The 10574-nt window shown below is 42.0% G+C and overlaps 2 long non-coding RNA genes across 2 annotated transcripts; both read left to right on the plus strand.

The window, feature by feature from the left end:
• The first annotated feature begins 59 nt into the window (after positions 1-59).
• Positions 60-4103, plus strand: LOC130264448 (uncharacterized). The gene is made up of 3 exons (XR_008842468.1): positions 60-148; positions 811-882; positions 3169-4103. It is a non-coding gene; the product is annotated as an uncharacterized LOC130264448 (long non-coding RNA).
• A 5353-nt stretch (positions 4104-9456) lies between these two features.
• On the plus strand, positions 9457-10351 carry LOC130264451 (uncharacterized). The gene is made up of 3 exons (XR_008842469.1): positions 9457-9476; positions 9958-10104; positions 10332-10351. It is a non-coding gene; the product is annotated as an uncharacterized LOC130264451 (long non-coding RNA).
• Positions 10352-10574: the final 223 nt, after the last annotated feature.

The following is a 10574-nucleotide window of genomic DNA, read 5'->3' on the forward strand; positions in this document are numbered from 1 at the left end:
TTTTGGATTTTTCGCCTGATTTTTTGGGTCTCTCCATTTAGGAGCTCTGCCATTTTTAGAGCTGAAGCTGCAGGAGTTCCCTGTGGAGGAGCAGCAGGTGCTGAACATCCTGACCCAAGTGAACGTCACCAGGAGGGAGTGTGAGATTGTGAGTGACTTAATTAATTAATTAGTTAATTAATTTTGATTGCACACAACCCAAAATTATTACCTGAAACTAGGAGGAAAAAAGAAAAAAAAACCAAAAAACTTCCAAGAACCTCCATCTTGTCCCTATTAGTATTTTCTAAAATATATTAGAATAATTCCTATTCTCTAAAATATATTAGAATTTATTACTATTTTTAAAAATGTATTAGAATAATTATTATTTTTAAAATATATCAGAATAATTACTATATTCTAAAATATATTAGAATTTATTGCTATTTTCTACAATATATTAGAATAATTACTATTTTCTATAATATATTAGGATTTATTACTATTTTCTAAAATATATTAGAATAGTTACTTTTTTAAAAAATATATTAGAATAATTCCTATTTTCTAAAATATGTTAGAATTTATTACTATTTTATAAAATATATTAGAATAATTAATATTTTTAAAATATATTAGAAGTTATTTTGGGGTTTTTTTTCACCATTTTTGGTGGGTTTTTTTCATAATTTTTGGGTTTTTTTTCACCATTTTTTGTTTTTTTTTCACCATTTTTTGTTTTTTTTCACCATTTTTGGGGTTTTTTTCACCGTTTTTGGGTTTTTTTGTTGGGTCTGAGTCCTGCTCTGCTGCTTTTCCCTCTGCCAGGAGCTGGAGGGGATGGATTTTGATGAGAAGAAAGAAATCAATAAAAGGAAACAGATGATCCTTGAAGGGAAGGTGAGTGGGCTGGAAAAATTGGGAATGGGAAAAGGAAAAGAAAATGGGAAAAGAAAATGGGAAAAGGAAAAGGAAATAATGGGAAAAGGAAAAGGAAATAATGGGAAAAGGAAATCAGTTCCTCCCTGCTGGGTGAGGAAGGTTTATTTAAAATAATCCTACAATAAATATTCAATATTATTATATTAAAAGATTTAAATCTTGTTACATCAAAAGATTAATTATTATTCTATAAAAAGTTAAATGTTATACTAAAATATTACATATTATTATATTAAAATTATAATTATTATGTTAAAGTGTTAAATTGAAATACTGAATGTTTTATATTGAATTATTATGTGTTTATATTAAAATACTGTTAATTTGATGTGATTGTTAAATGTTATCACATCAAATATTTTGAGTGTTATTATGTTAATTGGGTTGGGTATCAGGGTGTTTGAAATGCTGGAGGGAAATGGAGAAGGGGCTGAATTCTGCAGGCTGGGGGTGCCCCAGTGTCCTGTCCCCAGTGTCACCAGTGTCCCCAATGTCACCAGTGTCCTGTCCCCAGTGTCCCCAGTGTCCTGGGGGTGTCCCAGTGTCCTGTCCCCAGTGTCACCAGTGTCCCCAATGTCACCAGTGTCCTGTCCCGTGTCCCCAGTGTCCTGTCCCCAGTGTCCTGTCCCCAGTGTCCTGTCCCCAATCTCCAATGCCCCCAATGTCTCCAGTGTCCCCAGTCTCCAATCCCCAGTGTCACCAATGTCCCCAGTGGTCCCCAATTCCCAATGTCCCCACTATCCCCAGTGTCCCCAATCCCCTCAGTGTCCCCAATGTCACCACTGTCCCCACTGTCCTTAACGTCCCTAATGTCCCCAATCCCCCCACTATCCCCAGTGTCCCCAATCCCCTCAGTGTCCCCACTGTCCCCAGTGTTCCCAGTGTCCCCACTATCCCCAGTGTCTCCTGTGTCCCCAATCCCCCCAGTGTCCCCTCTGTCCCCAGTGTCCCCACTATTCCCAGTGTCCCCAGTGTCTCCAATATCCCCAATGTCCCCTCTATCCCCACTGTCCCCAATCCCCCCAATGTCCCCAATGTCCCCAATCCCCACAGTGTCCCCACTGTCCCCTGTGTCCCCTCAGTGTCCCCTCTGTCCCCTCAGTGTCCCCACTGTCCCCAATCCCCCCAATGTCCCCAGTGTCCCCAATGTCCCCACTGTCCCTAATCCCGCCAGTGTCCCCACTGTCCCCTGTGTCCCCAATGTCCCCAATCCCCACAGTGTCCCCACTGTCCCGTGTCCCCAATGTCCCCAATGTCCCCAATCCCCACAGTGTCCCCCCACTGTCCCCTGTGTCCCCTCAGTGTCCCTCTCTGTCCCCACTGTCCCCACTGTCCCCAATCCCCCCAATCCCCCCCAATGTCCCCAATGTCCCCAATCCCCCCACTGTCCCCTGTGTCCCCTCAATGTCCCCTCAGTGTCCCCACTGTCCCCTCTGTCCCCTGTGTCCCCTCAGTGTCCCCTCTGTCCCCTGTGTCCCCTCTGTCCCCTGTGTCCCCTCAGTGTCCCCTCTGTCCCCACTGTCCCCACTGTCCCCAATCCCCCAATCCCCCCCAATGTCCCCAATGTCCCCAATCCCCCCACTGTCCCCTGTGTCCCCTCAATGTCCCCTCAGTGTCCCCACTGTCCCCTCTGTCCCCTGTGTCCCCTCAGTGTCCCCTCTGTCCCCTGTGTCCCCTCTGTCCCCTCTGTCCCCAGTGTCCCCTCTGTCCCCAATGCCCCCAATCCCCCCAATGTCCCCAATGTCCCCAAACTGTCCCCAATCCCCCCAGTGTCCCCTGTGTCCCCTGTGTCCCCTCAGTGTCCCCTGTGTCCCCTGTGTCCCCAGTGTCCCCTCTGTCCCCTCTGTCCCCAATGTCCCCAATCCCCTCAGTGTCCCCTGTGTCCCCTGTGTCCCCCCACTGTCCCCTGTGTCCCCTCAGTGTCCCCTGTGTCCCCTCACTGTCCCCAGTGTCCCCTGTGTCCCCAATCCCCTCAGTGTCCCCTCTGTCCCCTGTGTCCCCCCACTGTCCCCTGTGTCCCCTCAGTGTCCCCTCTGTCCCCAATGTCCCCAGTGTCCCCTCAGTGTCCCCTCAGTGTCCCCTCTGTCCCCTCAGTGTCCCCTCTGTCCCCTCTGTCCCCTCTGTCCCCTCAGTGTCCCCAGTGTCCCCTGTGTCCCCTCAGTGTCCCCTCAGTGTCCCCAGTGTCCCCTCTGTCCCCTCAGTGTCCCCTGTGTCCCCAGTGTCCCTCTGTCCCTGTGTCCCCAGGAGCCGTGGCCGCGGCAGGGCGGGGCCGGCAGGAGGGAGCGGCTGCGGCAGAGGAAGCTGCGGCGGGGCAGGAGCGGCGGGAAGGAGCAGCAGTGACAGCCCGGGCTGCGCTGGGCTGGGACTGGACATCAATTAATTTAATTAATTAAAATCGGGGAGGACATCCCAAAATCCTGACACTGAGGAGCTCAGACCTCACCCCGTTCCTGCCAGGCTGCTCCAGAGGATTCCAGGATTATTCCAGAAGGTTGAAATATTGTTATTCCAAAATTATTTGGAATATATTATGATAAAAGATTGCAATATTATTATTCCAAAAGACTGAAATATTGTTATTCCAAAATTATTTGGAATATATTATGCCAAAAGATTGAAATATTGTTATTCCAAAAGACTGAAATATTGTTATTCCAAAATTATTTGGAATATATTATGACAAAAGGTTGCAATATTGTTATTCCAGAAGATTGCAATATTGTTATTCCAAAATATTGAAATATTGTTATTCTAGAAGGTTGAAATATTGTTATTCCAAAATTATTATGATAAAAGATTGCAATATTGTTATTCCAAAAGATTGCAATATTGTTATTCCAAAAGATTGCAATATTGTTATTCCAGAAGATTGCAATATTGTTATTCCAAAATATTGAAATATTGTTATTTCAAAAGATTGAAATATTGTTATTCCAAAATTATTTGGAATATATTATGCCAAAAGATTGGAGATTTCAGGGATCCAGGGGCAGCCACAGCTGCTCTGGGAATTCCATCCTGGACAAGAATTCCTTCCCAAAATTCCTCCCAAATTCCCCTTTTCCAGTTTAAATCCATCCCCTGTGTGCTGGAATTCCATCTTTATCCCAAATATCCCATTTAGGCTCCAGAAACAGCCTAAGGAAGGTGAGATTTGAAATTGAAATTAAATCCCACAGGAATCCTTGGAATGCTGATCTGGGCTTGGGAGTCACTCTGGGGCTTTGTGGGTAAAAAAAAAAAAAAAAAGAAAATTAAAAAAAAAATAAAAAAAGAAAGAGAAAAATAAATAAAAAAAATAATTAAAAAAAAAAGGGAAATTTTGGGGTCAGGTTTGATCCCTCTCTCTGCTGCTTCACCTCTTCCCAAAAATAAACTCTGCTTTTCTGAAGGCACCAAAAAAACCCAAAAAAAAATCTCAGTTTTACCCCAGAAATGATTTTTCCCTTTTCCCGGGGCTGGGGCGGCTCTGCCAGCAGGGGGCGCCTCCACGCCCCGGATTTGGGATTTTTTTGGGGGTTTTTTTTGGGTTTTTTGGGTTTTTTGGGTTATTTTGGGGTTGTTTTCCATCCCATAGAACAGGCAGGCAGGACGTGCCTGTGCTGGGCTGTCAATCATAAAATCCCCACAATAATTATCAATTAAAAACATAATTACAAATTACTCTGGGAGAGGGCACTGGGATTTTTGAATTTTATTTATTTTATTTTATTTTATTTTATTTTATTTTATTTTATTTTATTTTATTTTAGGGACTTTTTTGGGGATTTTTTTGGATTTTTTTTGGTTTGTTTCTCCCCCAGCACAGCCATGCAGAACTGTCATAACCATGAAATAATTATTTTATTTTATTTTATTTTATTTTATTTTATTTTATTTTATTTTATTTTATTTTATTTTATTTTATTTTATTTTATTTTATTTTTTATTTTATTTTATTTTATTTTTATTTTATTTTATTTTTGGGACTTTTTTGGGGTTTTTTTGGGATTTTTTTGGGTTCTTCCCCCCCCCAGCACAGCCATGCAGAACTGTCTTAACCATGAAATAATTATGATTATTTTATTTTATTTTTTATTTTATTTTATTTTATTTTATTTTATTTTATTTTATTTTATTTTATTTTATTTTATTGTATTTTTATTTTATTATATTTTTTTAAAAATTTTATTTTATTTTATTTTATTTTATTTTATTTTATTTTATTTTATTTTATTTTATTTTATTTTATTTTTGGGGGTTTTTTGGGATTTTTTTGGGTTCTTTCCCCCCCCAGCACAGCCATGCAGAACTGTCATAACCATGAAATAATTATGATTATTTTATTTTATTTTATTTTATTTTATTTTAGTTTAGTTTAGTTTAGTTTAGTTTAGTTTAGTTTAGTTTAGTTTATTTTATTTTATTTTATTTTATTTTATTTTATTTTTGGGGGTTTTTTGGGATTTTTTTGGGTTCTTCCCCCCCCAGCCCAGCCATGCAGGACGTGCCTGTGCTGGGGCTGCCCTTGTGCATTTCTGCACTAAAAATAAACTCCAAATAAATAAACTCCAAATAAAACTAAAAATAACTCTGAGGAAGGAGCAGCTGCTCCTGCAGCCCAGCAGGGTCAGCTCACTGATTTTTATTATTTAATTACATTCTTTAATTGCATCATTTAATTCCATTATTTAATTCCATTATTTAATTGCATTATTTAATTACATTATTTAATTACATTATTTAATTACATTATTTAATTACAAATAGCCCCAAGTCTTTTTGCTTTTCCTGCACTGAGAATTTGTCCTGATAAAAATTCAGGTATTGAGGGCAAGGCTGGGAAATTCAATAATTTGATGTCTAAAACCACAAAAAACACCAGAGGGGGGTTTATTTTATTTTATTTTATTTTATTTCATTTCATTTCATTTCATTTTATATTTATTTTATTTTATATTTTACATTTTCTTTTATATTTTATTTTTTAAATCTTATATTTTATATTTTACATTTACTTTTATATTTTCTTTTATATTTTTTATTTTATTTTATTTATTTTATTTTATTTTATTTTTTATTTATTTTATTTTATTTTATTTTATTTTATTTTATTTTATTGGGGAAGGGAATGATTTTACCTCTTGTTTAAAATCACTCTGAGGTTTCAGGGAACCAAAGCTGGATTTTTATGACATTTTCATGGGATTAAAATATCCCATTAAAACCCAGGAAAATCCTGTAAAAATAAAAAAATCCCATAAAAATCCCACAAAACCCAATGGGATTTTTATAGGATTTTCATGGGATTGTTTTTGATTTTTACAGGATTTTCCTGGGATTCTAATGGGATTTTTTAAATGGGATTTTTATGGGATATTTTTTGGGGATTTTTATGGGATTTCCTGTGATTTTCCTGCAATTTTTATGTTTTTTTTTTTATTTTTATTTATTTTTACAGGGTTTTCCTGGGGTTTTAATGTGAATTTTATGGGGGTTTTTATGGGATATTTTTTGGGATTTTCCTGTGATTTTCATGGGGTTTTTATGGGGGTTTTTTGGATTTTTTCAGGATTTTCCTGGGATTTTAATGTGATTTTTAATGGGATTTTTATGGGCTTTTTATGGGATATTTTTGGGGGATTTTCATGGGATTTTCCTGCAATTTTCATGGGGTTTTTTTGGATTTTTTCAGGATTTTCCTGGGGTTTTAATGGGATTTTTATGGGATATTTTTGGGGGATTTTCTGCAATTTTCCTGCGATTTTTATGGGTTTTTAATGGGATTTTTATGGGATTTTCCTGGATTTCCCTATTTTTGTTTTTTTTGTTTTTTTTTTTTTTTTTTTTTTTTTTTGTTTTCTTGAATTTTCCTGGGAGCTGCTCCCTGATCCAAAAGCCACAAAACCCCCAATAAAAATAAAAAAGAAAAAGCCAAAATCCAAGGGCAGCTGCGATTTGCTCCATTTAATCCAAATTTCCTCCATTTAATCCAAATTTGCTCCATTTAATCCAAATTTTAATCCAAATCCCAACCCCCCCTGCCCCGAGGGGTTCCCCAAAATCTTCCCTCCCCACCCCAAAATTCACATCACACATCCAACCCCACTGGGCTCAGCTGATCCAGGTTTTAAATCCTGAATTTTTCCTCTCTGGAAGGAAGAAATCTCTGGGATTCTGGGATTCCTGGAATTCTGGATTTCCCTGATTTTTTTTTCCTAGTTTTTTTTTTTTTTTTTTTTTTTTTTAATTTTTCTGAATTTTCCTGGGATCTCTGGAATCTTGGAATTCTGGGATCCTGGGATTTGTGAAATTCTGGATTTTTCTGGTTTTTCCTAGTTTTTTATTTTAATTTTTTTAATTTTTTTTTCTATTTTTCTTAATTTTCCTGGGATCTCTGGAATCCTGAAACCCTGAGATTCCAGGAATTCTGGATTTTTCCAGGTTTGGTTTTTTTTTTATTATTATTTTTCTGAATTTTCCTGGGATCTCTGGAACGCTGGAGTTCTGGGATTTCTGGAATTCTGGATTTTCCAGATTTTTCCTAGGTTTTTATTTAATTTTTTAAAATTATTTTTCTGAATTTTCCTGGGATCTCTGGAATCCTGGAGCAGGATCCCTGGAATTCTGGAACCCTGGGATTCCAGGAATTCTGGATTTTTCTAGGTTATTTTTTTATTATTATTTTTCTGAATTTTCCTGGAATCTCTGGAACCTTGGAATTCTGGAATCCTGGGATTTCTGGAATTCTGGATTTTCCAGGTTTTTCCTAGGTTTTTATTTAATTTTTTTAAAATTATTTTTCTGAATTTTCCTGGGATCTCAAATCCTGGACCAGGATCCCTGGAATTCTGGAACCCTGAGATTCCAGGAATTCTGGATTTTTCCAGGTTTGGTTTTTTTTTATTATTATTTTTCTGAATTTTCCTGGGATCTCTGGAACCCTGGAGTTCTGGGATTTCTGGAATTCTGGATTTTCCAGGTTTTTCCTAGGTTTTTATTTAATTTTTTAAAATTATTTTTCTGGATTTTCCTGGGATCTCTGGACCAGGATCCCTGGAATTCTGGAATCCTGAAATCCTGGGGCAGAATCTCTGGAATCCTGGATTTCCCTAGGTTTATTTTTTATTTTATTTTCCTGGGATCTCTGGAATCCTGGATTTTTCTGGTTTTTCCCAGTTTTTTTTCCCCCCTATTTTTCTGAATTTTTCTGGAATTCTGGGATTTCTAGAATTCTGGCATCCCTGAAATCCCAAGGCAAAATCTCTGGAATCCTGGATTTCCCTAGGTTTGGTTTATTTTAAATTTTATTTTCCTGATTTGTCCTGGAATCTCTGGAATCCTGGAGCAGAATCCCTGGAATTCTGGGATCCTGGGTTTTCCTAGGGTGTTTTTTTGTTTGTTTGTTTGTTTGTTTTTTTTGGTTTTTTTTGTTTTTTTTTTTTTTTGTTTGTTTGTTTGTTTGTTTTTTCTGTTTTTCTGAATTTTCCTGGGATCTCTGGAACCCTGGAATTCTGGGATTTCTGGAATTTTACCATCCCTGAAATCCTGGGGCAGAATCTCTGGAATCTTGGATTTCCCTAGGTTTGATTTATTTTTTATTTTATTTTATTTTATTTTATTTTATTTTCCTGATTTTTCCTGGAATCTCTGGAATCCTGGAATCCCTGGAATCCTGGAATGGGATCCCTGGCATCCCCAAAATCCTCCCTCCCCACCCCAAATTTCACCCCACACATTCAGCCCTGCTGGGCTCAGCTGATCCAGGTTTTAAATCCTGAATTTTCCCCTCTGGAACCCCCCAGGATTTTGGGGAATTCAGGAATTCTGAACTCTCCTCCCTCCCCCCCTCAGCTGGCAAAAGGCAAATGGTTTTCCTAAAAAAATCTACAGAAAAAAATTTGATTTTTTTGTGGTTCTGCCCCTTCCCCTTAGAAAATGTAAAAACTGGGGGAGGGGAGGGGGCAGGGCTGGCACAGCTGGAACAGCTGGATGGGGCAGGGTGGGGGGGACTGGGAGGATTTGGGGGTTCAGGAGATGATTTTTGGGGGGTTCAGGAGCTCCCTGGAGAGGATTTTGGGGGGGTTCAGGTGTTCCCTGCAGAGGTTTGGGAGCCCTGGAGAAGATTTGGGAATTCAGGAGATGATTTTGGGGGGTTCAGGAGTTTGGGAGCCCCTGGGGAGGATTTGGGGGTTCAGGAGATGATTTTTGGGGGGTTCAGGAACTCCCTGGAGAGGATTTGGGAACCCCTGGAGAAGATTTGAGGGGTTCAGGTTTTCCCTGGAGAGGATTTGGGGATCCAGGAGCTCCCTGGAGAGGATTTGGGAACCCCTGGAGAAGATTTTGGGGGGTTCAGGTGCTCCCTGGAGAAGATTTGGGGGGTTCAGGAGCTCCCTGCAGAGGTTTGGGAGCCCTGGAGAGGATTTTGGGGGTCCATGAACTCCCTGGAGAAGATTCAGGAGTTTGGGAGCCCCTGGGGAGGATTTGGGAATTCAGGAGATGATTTTTGGGGGGTTCAGGAGCTCCCTGGAGAGGGTTCAGGTGCTCCCTGCAGAGGATTTGGGGGTTCAGGCGTTCCCTAGAGAGGATTTGGGGGCTCCAGGAGCTCCCTGGAGACGATTTTGGGGGTCCAGGAACTCCCTGGAGAAGATTCAGGAGTTTGGAAGCCCCTGGAGAGGATCTGGGTGTTCAGGTGCTCCCTGCAGAGGGTTCAGGGGTTCCCTGGAGAGGATTTGGGGGCTCCAGGAGCTCCCTGGAGAAGATCTGGGGGGCTCAGGTGCTCCATGAAAAGGATTCAGGAGTTTGGGAGCTCTCTGGAGAGGATTTGGGAGCCCTGCAGAGGGTTTTGGGGTTCAGGAGCTCCCTGGAGAGGATTTTGGGATTTCAGGAGCTCTGTGGAGATGGTTTGGGGGTTCAGGTGTTCCCTGCAGAGGGTTCAGGAGCCCTGGAGAAGATTTGGGAGTTCAGAAGATGATTCTGGGGGATCCAGGAGCTCCCTGGAGAGGATTTGGGGGTTCAGGAGATGATTCTGGGGGATCCAGGAGCTCCCTGGAGAGGATTTGGGGGTTCAGGAGCCGCCGCCCCTCGCCCTGTGTCTCTCTGGGCACCCCGTGGCCGCTCCGGTGCCCGCTGTGCCAGGCACTGCTGGTGGGGGGCAGGAACCCTCGAACCCGGGAACCGGGGTGCCCCCAGCATGTCGGGGTTACCCCCAGGATCCCGAGGTGCCCCCGGGAGTCCCCAGGATGTCGGGGTGTCCCCAGGATGTCCCCAGGAACTCGCGGTGAGCCCGGGCTGTCCCCAGGATCTCCAGGTGCCCCCAGGATGTCCCCAGCAGCCTGGGCTGTCCCCAGGATCTCCAGGTGCCCCCAGGAACCCCCAGGATCTCGGGGTGAGCCCGGGGTGTCCCCAGGAACTCGGGGTGCTCCCAGGAATCCCCAGGATGTCGGGGTTACCCCCAGGATCTTCAGGTGTCCCCAGGATGCCCCCAGGATGCCCCCAGGAGCCCCCAGGATGTCCCCAGGATGTCCCCAGGATCCCGGGGTGCCCCCAGGATGTCCCCAGGATGTCCCCCAGGATCCCGGGGTGCCCCAGGATGTCCCCAGGATGTCCCCCAGGATCCCGGGGTGCCCCAGCCCGGGTGCCCGGTGCCAGCCGGGGCTGCCCTGCTCTGG

Source organism: Oenanthe melanoleuca, chromosome 28 (assembly GCF_029582105.1).
Source record: "Oenanthe melanoleuca isolate GR-GAL-2019-014 chromosome 28, OMel1.0, whole genome shotgun sequence".
Lineage (NCBI taxonomy): Eukaryota > Metazoa > Chordata > Aves > Passeriformes > Muscicapidae > Oenanthe > Oenanthe melanoleuca.